We start from the raw sequence: 13,036 nt of genomic DNA, 5'->3' as shown, positions 1-13,036 counted from the left end.
CATCATCTATCAATTCATTTGTCTATATTATCTATTCATCTGTCATCTATCCATCAATTCACCTATATATCTATTCATCTATCTATCTATATGATCAGTGCATACTTTAAGGCATCCTGCCAACTACAAGATATTGTGTTAGAATCTGCAGGCAATGCTCTAAGCAGCTTATCCTTTATTTTGGGTAAAAACTGAAATGAGCTATAAAATATTTAAATAACAGCTTAACCCCAGAGCCACAAAGGAAAAGACTGATAAATTTGACTGCACAAAAAAATTAAAAGCTTCAGTACAGAGGGGGAAAGAAAGCTTCAGAATAAACTGCAAAAGTATTTGCAATGCATATGACAGACAAAAGACTAATTTCCTTAATTTGCATTGAGCAAATCATTGAGAGAAAGACCCCAAATGAGCAGATGTGAACAAGAAGTTCTTAAAAATGAAAGCTAGGATGAAAATATTCTCATCCTAACTCATAATTAAAGAAATGCAATTCAAAAAAGCAATGAAACTTCTTCAGTCACATCTCAGTCTGGCAAATATTGAAATGCTTGTTATTACGCAGAGCTGTCAAAGGTATGGGGAAATAGGCGCCTTCTTACTGCTGGTGGGAGCCAACTGGTACGACCTTTTTGAAAGACAATCTAGGAACATGCCCGCATTTAAAATACATATGCCATTTAATCCAACAATGCCACCACTAGGAATGAGCTCCACAGGTGCCTTTACAAAGACAGACGAAGATGTACTGAGAAGGGTGCTCACAGCAGCACTGTGTGAAATAGCAAAGATTGCAAACAACATCATACCCACCAGTTGAGGATGGGGTAAATGAATTACATTGTGTCTGCACTATAAAATACCAGGCAGCGATAGGAAGGGTGGGAGACCAGGGAAGCCAGCTGGGCAGAGAGCAGTGTGTTTAGCATTCCCCATTTATGTTAGTAAGAAGTCTATATACCTTATATAGATTATACTAGACCATTTCAGGGGAAGATACGTGTGAAACTAGTAACCATTTCTGGATTGAGACACTGTCCGGATGGTTGTTGCATCGAGCCAGGTAGGAAATGCAGGAGCAGACCTTTGGGTGGAAATGACAAGTTTGGCTTTTGACTGTTGAGTTTAAAGTACCTCTGGGAGGAGGACTGAGCGGGGCTCAATGCAGAAAGGAAGGCTGGTAGGATGTCTTTTGTATTTTCAAGTACTGCTTGAAGTTTTAAATCATACGAATACATTACTTTTATTTTACAATAAATTTTAAATAATATTATATATTAAGACCGTAATTGAGTAGATGGCCCACACATGAGAAACATTGGCTTGTTCAGCCAACAAGGGCCAGGACAGGCAGTCTCTCTGATCGCCCCTCTGTACCATGTTGTTTCTCTATTTTATGAAGTCCTTTTGTCACTGCATCTTGTTCGCAGAGGCCCTTAGGAAAAATCTCGTACGTGGTGCCTGAGATGCTCCTGACCACCAGCAGCCCTGGCCATCTTGCCCCAAGATACAGCCACGGCAGGAGTTTGTCCTGAACAATTCCCATTTTGTTGTGATCCCAAAACATCAAAGTATTGTGTTGCCCAAAGACAAAACGAATCACTGATTTGGGCAACTGTGTGTGTGTGTGTCCCAAGGAGAGTAGCACAGTAGAAAGAGCCCTGAATTAGGAACCAGGAGACCTGAGTTTCATCCAGCTCGGCAGTCAACCGCTGTGTCCTCAGTGCAAGCTCCCTGTTACTCTGGGCCTCCGTCATCTCTAAAACGAAGGGATCCTGCTCAGGTCTGATGTTTAATAATCTCCCCGGGCCAGACATCCTGATTTTTCTACCTTTCCTCCTGGACCCCAGCTCAAGCCCTGGTTATGTAATCTTCCATTCCCCTACTTTACCCACAGCGCCTCCTGCAGGGCTGAGCCTACAGAGGGCTGGGCCAGATGGCACCAGGGGAGGGAGAGTTTGGGCCCTGGAGTCAGAAACCCCCAGGTTTGAGCCCCATTTCTGCTCCTCACCAAACTGTGTGGCCTAGAACAAGCCAATTATCCTTTCTGAGCCTCGGCTTCTTCCTTTAGAAAGTGCCTTCTAGGTGGTGGTACAGATTAGAGAGGCCTCATCTCAGGGACGTGGCATATAGTAGGTGCTCAACGAAAGGGCAATTCTTCTGATTCCACCAGAAAGTATATGAGAGCACTGCTTGCCCCACTCCTGCCCCTTCTCCAAGTCTTCTCACACACCTTCCTCTGGGCATTTATGTCAGCATCCTGTGACTGTATGTGTCATGCCCTCTTAGAATTGTCTGATGCCCACTAGACCATGAACTCCCAAGGTGCCTAGATCCTGACTTTCATTCCTGGAACCCCCATACCTGGCACAGTGCCTGGCACAGAGAAGCTGCTCAATACACCTCTGTTAACTGAGTGTGCCCACGTGGTTTCCTGGCACAGGTAGGCCTGAGGGGCCTGCAGGCTTTACAGGGTAGCTTTGTGTCTGGGCCAAGCTGCCATCTGGCCCACGTGTCTCAGCTGTGATGGAGCTAACCCTCCCACGAGGGTTCCTTGTATGGATGGAGTGAGGAGGGCTCTCTGGGCACACCAATGTAAGCGTGACCCCTCGGTCCCCTTGCCTGGTGGGGATTCAGCCTGAGGCTGCCGGGCTGTCAGCCATGAGCCTCTCCACGAGGCAAGTCCATTCATCCAGGAGATAAGGAGCCATCGGGTGCAGAGCTGGGAGCAGTGAACGCAGCTCACCAGGGAGGAGGCTCATTTTTAATTAATTGCAGCCTCTTTTATCAATGACAGCTGGGGCCACAGTCAGCATCTCAGGATCACATTAATTGCCTCTGAGAACTCTCCACGCTTTGGGTGCCCTGGGAGGGTCTCCTCAGCAGGCCCAGGTAACCCTAAAGGGTCCGTCCTGTCCGCGCCAATTGGACAGCTCTCAGGGCCCCCAGGTAAAACCCGAGCTTATCCTTCCCTTGACCTGCCCTCCTGCATCCTCTGTTTTGGTGAACAGTGCAACTGCACTCCCGGGCACCCCTGCCACGAACCCCGGAATCAGCCGAGACTCTGCCCTCCAGTCTGTGCATGGGGGACCCTCCCTCCCATGCCCCTTGGCCTGTCCTGCCCCGGCCCCACACCACACTCATGCAGCTCCCTTCTCTGGCAGCCTCTGCCTCTCCCGTAGCTGACCTGTGCTCCTCTCCGAGCTCAGGTGGGACCCCCGCAGGGAGGCTCCCTGTTCTTTGTCAGCCCCAGAGGGCTCCTCATCCTCCTCTGTGTCCCTGGGCCCCGTATGGTATTGTCTAGTTGTCTGTCAATGGTTCTGTCCCCACACTGGGCAGAGCTCCCATGCCCAACACCTGCAGCAGGGCCTGGCACTTAGGATGTGCCCAGGTAGGTTTGCTGGAACGGAATTAAACTGGAAACACTCCCGGGGAAAGAGCTGGAGGAGAGAAGCAGCTTCCAGAAGAGGGAAGAGTGGGCTGTTAAATGCCAGGGAGTCTCCTGATGCCAGAGGGCCCGAGACATGGCCAGTGGCCATGGACACACCAAGACCACAGGTGAGCACCTGCTGGGGTAGGCTTCTGTGGCCCTGCCCACCCCCAGGCAGGCCTGTGGCTGGGACATTTTCAGTGGCTCTGGTCCTCTGGTATCCCCTGACCCCACTACACAGATGGCACAGCCTGGATGGGTTGTGCGAAGTCCCGTTCCTGGGTCCCTCCTATCCTCGCTGAGCAGCCCTTAGAGGAAGCCCTAGGTGGGAGGCCTCCTCGTACAAACGGTCGGTCAGAGACAGTGGAGGTCTTGCAATGGCCTAGTCCCACCCTTCCTGGTCCAAACAAGGAAATGTGCCCGGGAGGAGCAGGACTTGGCTGGAGGTCATAGCCATATTTGGCAGAATAGGGACTAGAACTCAGGCCCCCGACTACTGGGCACTTATCCACCATAGGACTCTGGTCTCCCCAAGTTCTTCCCAAGTCCCGCTATCAATCTTGCTCAAGTAGCCACCTCCTCCTGCCCAGATTCTTTACCCTGGGGTGTGGGCATGGGAAGAGGGTGGCAGGTATAGAGGAAGATGTGGCCTTCTGGGTCAGCCTTGGGTTTGGACCACCAGTTCTGCGGCTTACCAGCTCACTGTGCGGCCCTCGCCAAATAACCTAACCTCTCTGAGCTTCGGCTTTCTCCTTAGTGCGGTGGGAGCTGTAGAATCTCATGGGATTGTTCTGAGGAATTAGTGTACGTAAAGAACTTCACAGAGTGCCAGTTCACAATCTGTGCTTAATAAGTGGGCGTTTCTCTACACCCCAAGGGCGCAGGCCACCTGCACGCAGCCCTCTGAACGCCATCTGTGCGGGCGACAGTGGACGGGTTATTCCCAGGGATCGGAAGGCGAGGTCTAGGAGGGGTCTGGCGAGGCCGAGACGGAATAGGTGAGGGGGGCATATTTCTCCCGAGCTGGGTGGCCGGGGTCCCGGCAGTCCCGGACCCAGGAGCCTCCGTCTGAGGTTCTTGTTCAGCGCCGGGCGGCGAGCCGGCCCGAGCGCGGCCTGCAGCGCCCCCGCGTGCCCGGAGAGAGAAGGCGACCTCCCGCGCCGGACCGGATCTGCTGCTAAATGAGGCCTCGGCCTTCCACCCCAGGGAAAGCCCGCCGGCCCCCAGGCGCCGAGGGGCAGGCAGCCCGGTGATGTTTGTGGGGGAGGCCGGCTGGAAGCCCACTCTTCCCCAGGCCACTCCTCAGTCGCTAGCCCTGCCACTGCCTGCAATGGCCAGTCACCGCCGCCCAGGGTTTGCCAAGTTCCTGGGAAGGCCAAGTGCATAAACGTCCCAAGCTCCTACTGTGCACCACGGTGCACCAGCTACGTCCTTCCCCCACCCAGAGGTGCAGAGGAGCAGAGAAGCGCTCCCATCGGCTTATTTGAGGACTGCAGTCAGAAAATACAGGAAAGTGCTGTTTTATTATGCATTTGAACAAACATGCAAATTTTGTGTTTTATCTTTAGTGTTATTTTGAGGAGACACCATAAAGCAGTTTGTACGTGTTCATTAAGATTTTACAATATAGAGCTTGGGAGTGTGGCAAGGGAGGGAATCCCAATCTGGCTCTGGGCCCGGTGGGGGTTCAGATCAGGAACCCTGCTGGTCCCCACATTCCTGGGCCAGCCCAGGCTGCCACCCTGTGCTGAGGTCATGCTTCCTCTGGTTTCCCTGTGGACCCTGGCCTGGCGGACAGGAACAGGTCTTTACTGTTTGAATCATCGGCGTTCAGCACAGCATCATACATACAGTAGGCACGTGTCAATGGCTGCTAAGTTGCAGGGGGGAGTGCAAGCGTGAGATGGTGAGGTTGGGGACAGGGTTGTGACAAGTGCAAAGGAAAACAGGTGTGGCAAATTATTAAGCAGTGAGGGGCCCTTGGGGGACATTAAACTATCAGCAGCCATCAATGTACTAGAGTCCCCAGATTTGCCATGTTCGGGAAACGGGACTTGACTAGGGGTTTAGCCATGGCATGGGATGGTGCCCAGTTGGGCAGAAGGGAGAGGGGGAGCATGAAGGTGCCGCAAAGGTGTCTCCTGCAGGATGAGTAGAGGACCACTCATCTCTGTCGTATGACACACCTGGGTTCAAATTCTGCCGCTGCCCCCTACCAGCTGTTTGACCTTGAACACACAGCTCCCCATCTGTAGGATGGTCCAGTACTATCTACCTTGCAGTTTGTTCTGAAGATTAATTGAGATAATGTGTGCCCGGCATGGGTGAACCCTCAGTGATGGCCTCCTGCGTATTCCTGACATTCCCAGGAAAGGCAATGGTGAACCTTCCCACCCCAGAGTCAGATCCTTCTCCCCTGGCAGCCCCCCAGCACCTGTTCCTCCCCCTCTGCTCAGCTGCTGACCTTGGCTCATGCCCTCTGAGAAAATGGAAGCAATCAGATGAGAACTCCCTCGTCCCTCATCTTTCCACCACCAGATCCTCTGGCTACTGCATCTTTATTCATATTTTTGCCTTCCTTCCTGTTGTAATGAAAGAACTATTCCTACTCCCACCAATTGCTCAGAATCCTTTGCCCTCTAGTCCTTGTAAGGACTCTGCTCCTGAAATTATGCCCTTCTCCTGAATTATTAATTTCTCTCTCTCTACTGGGTCATTCCTGTCAGCATACAAACAGGACACATTATATCTTATTATAAAATAGCAAGTCCTCCCCTGCACCCTGCCTGTCTCCTTCCAGCTGCGCCCATTTCTCTTCTCAGCCCACCCAGCACAGGTGTTTTGTGGACCCTGTACCTCCTGTCCTCGGAGCAGCTTGCACAGCAGCCATGCACAGCAGACCCAGGGCGACCAGGACTCAAAGTCTGAGCTCAGGAAGGGGAAGATTCTGGGCTCTTTGATGATGCATATTGTACTTTTATTGTTTACTTTAACTGGCAGTTTATATTTTTTTCTGCTTATAAATATATACTCCCTCATCCAAAATAAATAAAAATCAACCACAATCCTACTACCAAAGAGAAACATCTGCAGCGGGAGACTCTGAGGCACTGAGTGAGATTCGTCAGGCTGGAGAGTAAGGTCTGGCGAGGTGGAAAGTGGCGATTCAAAGGCTGGAGGACCAAGGGCCTCTCACACTGTGGCCAGGAGTGGGGACTTCCTTGTAATGGCAGCAGGTGGTCTTTGAGGGATTTTAAACAAGGAAGTGACTAGATCTGAGGTCACTCTGGCTATTTGGGGTGAGCGGATAGAAAGACTAAAGGAAGAGAGAGCAGTTAGGAGTCTACGCAATCTTCTAGGCCACAGACGCTGTGGCTTTGGCACGGTAGAGGCGAGGGTGGAGGGACAGGGCTGGGGATGAAAGGACAGACCCGAGAAGCATCTGGAGGAGACTCCCAGGTCTTTGGTGCTGGGTTGCGTCTGGGGTGGGGATGGACAGGGAGAAGGGAAAAACTGTTCTTACTCAACCGTGGTTCTTCTGTACATACTGTTTTATAACTTATTTCTCTTAAAATAAATATAACATGAATACTTCCTCATATTCCTAAATATCCTCTGTAATATGGTTTATAAGGGTTGGTGAGTCTGTAATTGCATTTTATGTACGGTCACTCAGGTAACCGAACCTCTACATTGGTCATTGCTATTTCCAATTCTTCTCTACAACAGAAGCAAATCTCATATGGGGGAACTCATGTATAGTCAAAATACCTTTGACAACCTCTTAAGTCACCTGTGAAGTACAGTGTCATCATTTTGTGTACACACCAGGGACAGTAATGCATATGTGTAAATATATAAAATACAGGCTGTAGTAAAGAAGGTACATGCAAAGCATACTTTAGACCACTGTTTAAATTACCTTTTTCTTTTAATTTTTCTGAACACGGGGGTTTGAGTTTACATAAGTCACAGGCACATCTGTGTGACTCCAGAGAACTCAGATGCACTTCTGTGGGTTGGCAGATGGTCTCATTGGCCCCTTTCTGTACCCCTCCTGCACACGCCCTTTGCCATGTGGCTCTGCCGTCCTCCCACTGGAGGTGGAGTGAACTTCCCTGCCCCATGACTTTGGATCTGACCAGGTGACTTGCTTTGGCCAGTGAAATGTGCCACTTCTGAGCCTAGGCCTTAAGAGAATTCAGTGTATTCCTGCTTGCCTTCCTATCCTCTGCCTTTGCCAGGAGAAGGCCCCAGAAGGAAGCTAGATAGAGCAGACCTGAGCCTGAGTCACAGCAAGGAGCCAAGCCCGGCTGGTCCTGTGGCATGAGACGGAGCTGCCTACTTGAGCCCAGCCCAGATCAGCCAATCCCCAGCCACCAACCTGAAGATGCTTGAGGGAGCATAAATAATTGTCACAACTTACCAAATCTGGTGTGATTTGTTATGCAGCCATACCTGACCTATACAGTGGGCATTTCTGATTAGTTCCTTTTTCTGTTTAAAAAAGTTTGCATTATATCTTGCCAAATTGCTCCCCACACCCACTGAAAATCTTTCTCTATTTCTATTCACTCTTACCCGGGCCATATGGCTCCAGAATTTTGGTTCTCAGACACCCACACCTCCATGATCCGGTGCTGGGTGGTGCCTTGTGGTCGCCCTGCTGGGCAGGGGAGTGGCAGGAGGGCTTGTGCACAGGGGGTCCTTTGAGGGCCCTGCCACCTCTGTCCTGTCCAGCCAGTCTGCTCAGCACTGCAGGTCGTGGCCAGGAAGGGGGAGCAGCAGGAAGGAGACATCTCACGTGGACAGCAGAGCGGAGTCTCCCGATGCAGTGTCATGTGGAGGCCATGCCCCATTTGTGGCCTGGCCCTGCCCTCTGGCAGCGAGGGTGCAGCCATCCCTGTGCTGGTTTAACCAGTTCCTCTTCAGCCCCACCACGAGCCGCAGAATCAGCACGCTGACACTCTGTGGCCATGTGTGGCGGCCCCTGTGCATCCAAAAAGGAAACTTCCTTAGCTTAGCAAGGCCCGAGAGCTTCTCAGATGAGCCACCAGGCAGAGGTCCCGGCAGCAGCAGCTCTCCTCCTTCTCTCAGTCTCACTGATGCCAGACAGACCTGGGTTTGAGTCCCGGCTCTGCCCCTTACTAGCTGTGTGTCCTTGGTCAATTTTATCAGTCACTATTGCTGCATGACAAGCCGCCCCCAAACCTAGTGTTGTTAAGCCACAACCACTTGTGCTTTCTCAAGAGTTTATGGGTTGGTTGGCAGGTAGCTCTTCTGATGTGGGCTGGACTTGACCAACCTGGGCTGGGCTCACTAGTGCAGCTGTGGTTAGCTGTGGGCCAGCTGATGGGGGTGGCCTCAGCTGGGGCAGCTGGGCACGCTGCACATGCTCACTCCTCACCCAGCGGGCCAGCCTGGGCTTGTTTTCATAACGACGCTGGGATTCCAAGAAAGAGAGAGAGAGAAAGAGAGAGAACCAAAGAGCGCAAGGCCCCTTGAGGCCCAGGCTTAGAAGTACTCCCCAGCACTTCCGCTACTCTGTGTTGACTAAAGCAAGTCTTTAGACCAGCCCAGACCTTGCTTCGGAGGAGAGGAGCTGCAAAGTCACATGGCAATGGCCACGAATATGTGGGTGGTGGAATAGAGCTTCTACACCGCATGGCTTCACCTCCCGCAGATTCAGTCTGCTCATTTATAAAAGGAGAATGATATTACTTGTATCATGCAATGTCCTGGTGTTCTGTGTTCTTTTAGGAGATGATCAGTCAGGTGTGTAGCCACAATAGGGGACACAGGAGAGGCTCAGGAAAACAAAGCTCTTATACTCACAGGTCCTGGAGGCAGAGTCTCTGTGTGCTAAGAGGGGGTCACACAGTGCCAGGGCTGCCGGCTCAACCAAGCCAGTGGGGAGCTGAGAGAGAGTGAGGCCCGGGGGCAGGTGGAGTTGGGGCGAGCACCCAGTACAGGGCATGGGGGGATCTCATGGGTATGCCTAAAGGTCACGAGGTCACAGTCAAGGGCAGACAAAAAGGGGAACTGAGGCAGGAGCCAATGTCACCACACTGCTCACCTGGTCACCTGGGCAGGTGTCACAGCCTGATGTGGGCATCTCAGGGCAGCAGGAAAGTAGGAAGTTTTAGAATTTACAATACACCTAGGAAAACCTGGGCTCTGCATTTTGTTTTGGAAGCTAACCTTGTAAAATAGAAAAGGCAGAGGATTAGATTTGACGCTGGAGAAGGCCGTTCCTTCAATCAGGGACACCAAGTGGGAGCCTTTAGTCACAGGATGTAAAGAGAGTATGATGGACACAAGGCCCCACCTCCCGTCCGAGGAAGGACCATGAAGGAGTCCCAGTGAGGAGCACTCTGCTGAGCATTCCTTCCTTCCTTCATTTTTTCTTTCAATTATTCATTTATTCAGGGAGTCTATCAGAAAATATTTATCAGCCTGTAGTGTGTGAGATGCTGCTTAGGAGAAACTGCATGGGCAAAGGACTGGATGTGACAGGGAGTGGAAGCCTTCTGCTTGCTGGAGGAATAGGTGAGGTAGAGTGTCCGGGCCACTTCCTTGTAAACCATGGTGTCGAGTGTCGCCCACAGCCTAAGGACCGGAGAGCCACCTGAGGCTTTAGGCTTGGCCTGCTGTGTGAGTTTTGAAGCTCCCTGATGCTGCTGTGTGGAGAATGAATGGCGGCTGGTGGCATGTACTGGAGGGAGACTGATTAGAGACTAAGCAGGAGACATTCCAGGCACTCAGGTGGCCGTAGGTGCTGTGGCCTGGGCCGCCATGGCCGCTGCATGGAGAGAGCCGGTTACTAGGATGGGAAACACAAGAGGGGCCGGTGAGTCAGGCTTCAGCTGCCTCACCCTGGAGGTTGCTGTGGAGGCAGCTGGCAGACAGTTGGATAAATGCGACAGGAACTCAGGAGAGAGGCCTGCTCTGGAAGTGTAGGTGGGAAAGTCGGCAGCTCAGAGAGGAAGACCAAAGCCCTGGGCGGGGAGCGCTGGGCGTGGCTGAGCCACAGCGCGTCTCTGAGCTGCGGCGGGGGCAGACGGTCCATTCCCTGCAGGGATTTTGACCATTCTGTGCCTGTAAGCAGTTGTTTGCTCCTGTGGGAAGATGCACTGGGTGTGTCTATGTGTGTGTTTGAGCGTGAGTGTGTGTATGTGTGTGTGGGGGAGGGAGAGTGCAGAGCATAGCTTGGAGAACAGTGGCTGACACACATGACTTCTGGAAGGATCTGCAGTCATGATCTTTACTTCTTAGCATGCTACCCTGTCCGCACATTAGAAACACTTGCCCTTAGGATGAAGATGAAAAATCCCTACGTTATCTAAGACCCTGCCTGGTGCCGCCTCGGCTTACCCCGGCAGCAGCCTGGTTTCCCACTCTGCTCACTCTGCATTTCAGCTTCTGTCACATCTGCCTCTCTTCAGTCCGTTATTACTAGCCCGATTCCTTTGTACACGGTTCTTTCTCTGCCTGGGACAGTCCCTCAACCCCCCCACCTTCATGGAGTTACCTCCTACCCTTCCTTCCCTGACATCCTTTGACCAGGTCACCTCTCCCGTCATATGCTCCCACCGAGCCATTTCTATCTCCTCACAGCATTTATCACATTTATTTGTAATTATTTGATTAATATGGCTTCCCTACTATCCTGAAAGCTCCATGAGGCAGTTATTCCCTGTGCTTAGCACCGTGCCTGGCACAAAGCTGAGATTCAATAAACATTTGTTGAGTAAAAGAGTAAACAAAGGAGAAGCTGCAGAAATGCCCCAGCCTGAGCTCGCAGCTCAGCGTGGGCTCCTGGCACCCTTAGCCGACAGCAGGGTGCTGTCGAGAATGAGCTCTCCAGGTGCACCAAGGGTGAGTTCCTGTGGGCTGGTGTCCTTGTCAGGGCCCAAGGGCGAGTCAGCATCCCGAGACATGGGTCAGGGGTGGGGGGGGGTTCCCCAGGCAGGGACTAGTCCCCCGCACCGGTCTGAGGAGATGGATCATGGGACAGGAAATGAGGATGAGGGACTGCCAGGGAGGACCCTCCTCTCCTTTGCTGTCCCCTCACTTCCTTTCCCACTGTCCCCAAACGCCCTTCCTGTTTGCTCAGCTCAGACCTCCCTTACTTAAAACTGCTAGCACCAAGTCAGCCAGGCTTGGCTTTTGATAAGCACTTAAACTTCAATGAAAAAGCCTTAGAAAATCGTTTCTGCTTTCAGTTCTGTTTTCATAGCTCTAGTCTTCCTAAAGAGGTGCAGGAAGTCAGCTCTGAGCTTCAGGTTGGGTAGATGACAGCTTTGTTTCAGGCACTGCCTGCCCTTTCCTTCCCTCGGGCAAAAGCCTTCTTGGGAGGTAAGCAACAGGCTACAAGATTTTATTCTTTTTTTTTTTTTTTTTTTGAGACAGAGTCTCACTCTGTTACCCAGGCTGGAGTGCCGTGGCATCAGCCTAGCTCACAGCAACCTCAAACTCCTGGGCTCAAGCAATTCTCTGCCTCAGCCTCCCAAAGAGCTGGCACTACAGGCATGTGCCACCATGCCCAGCTAATTTTTTTCTATATATATTTTTAGCTGTCCAGGTCATTTATTTCTATTTTTAGTAGAGATGGGGGTCTCGCTCTTGCTCAGGCTGGTCTCAAACTCCTGACCTCGAGCGATCCTCCTGCCTTGGCCTCCCAGAGTGCTAGAATTATAGGCGTGAGCCACCGCTCCTGGCCAGGGTACAAGATTTTAGAAGGGAGGGGATGCTGAGAGAACACAGTGGTTACACATTTGCCAAATGTGTAATTAATCCCAGAAGCCCCAATATGGCTGAAATTGTCTTCCTTTCTCTCTGACCTACCATCCCCATGCCACATGCCAGAGAAAAGTACATGATTCTAGGGGCTTCTGCCAAACTAAAACAGCCAGCATTCAAGGCCCCCTCCTCTCTCAAGAGCCCAAGCCCTTCTGTCCCCCAGCAATGCTGACACTTGTGCTGGGTTGTGCAGCTGCAGCCTCTGAAAGTGTGTACAGGGTTCTGGGCGGTTAGATGAGGTCTTGAGGGCAAGAACCCTGGGGCATCCCAGTGGGGAATGTGTCTCACCCTGTGCCCAATGCAGAGCAGTGGCCAGAAACTTTGGCCACTCCGCCTCTCTTCTGTGTGCTCCTCCCTGGGTTCTAACCTTGGCCCTGCCATTTATAAGTGGCTTCGGGCACTTTCCTTAATACCCTGAGGCTGAGCTTCCTTATCAGTCAAGAGGGAATGATGACACTGTGAGGTCACAACACCTGGCCCTAGAGGGAGAGAGAGATCATAATTTCACTCAGAGAGTATATATCCCAGGCAAACGCTGGCAAGAAAGAGGGGAGCCTGTCTCTTAGGGTGAGCTCTTCCACCTTCTTGGTTTAGTTCAGTCGTTCAACAAATACTTACTGAGCCCCTACAGGGGTGGACCAAAAAGACAAAAGTCCCATTTCTGGAGCTCACATCCTAATGAGAACTAGTTTTCAGGCTTAAAGGCACAATTCATATTTATTGTGCAACGTGGTGCCAACTGCAAGCCAATCTCTTCATTTGCTTGGAAGCCAAAGATAGAGTGAGCATCTCCGATGCCGGATG

Source organism: Eulemur rufifrons, chromosome 1, assembly GCF_041146395.1.
Source record: "Eulemur rufifrons isolate Redbay chromosome 1, OSU_ERuf_1, whole genome shotgun sequence".
Taxonomy (NCBI): domain Eukaryota; kingdom Metazoa; phylum Chordata; class Mammalia; order Primates; family Lemuridae; genus Eulemur; species Eulemur rufifrons.
The sequence above is the reverse complement of the archived record's forward strand: the minus strand, read 5'-3'. Positions refer to the sequence as shown.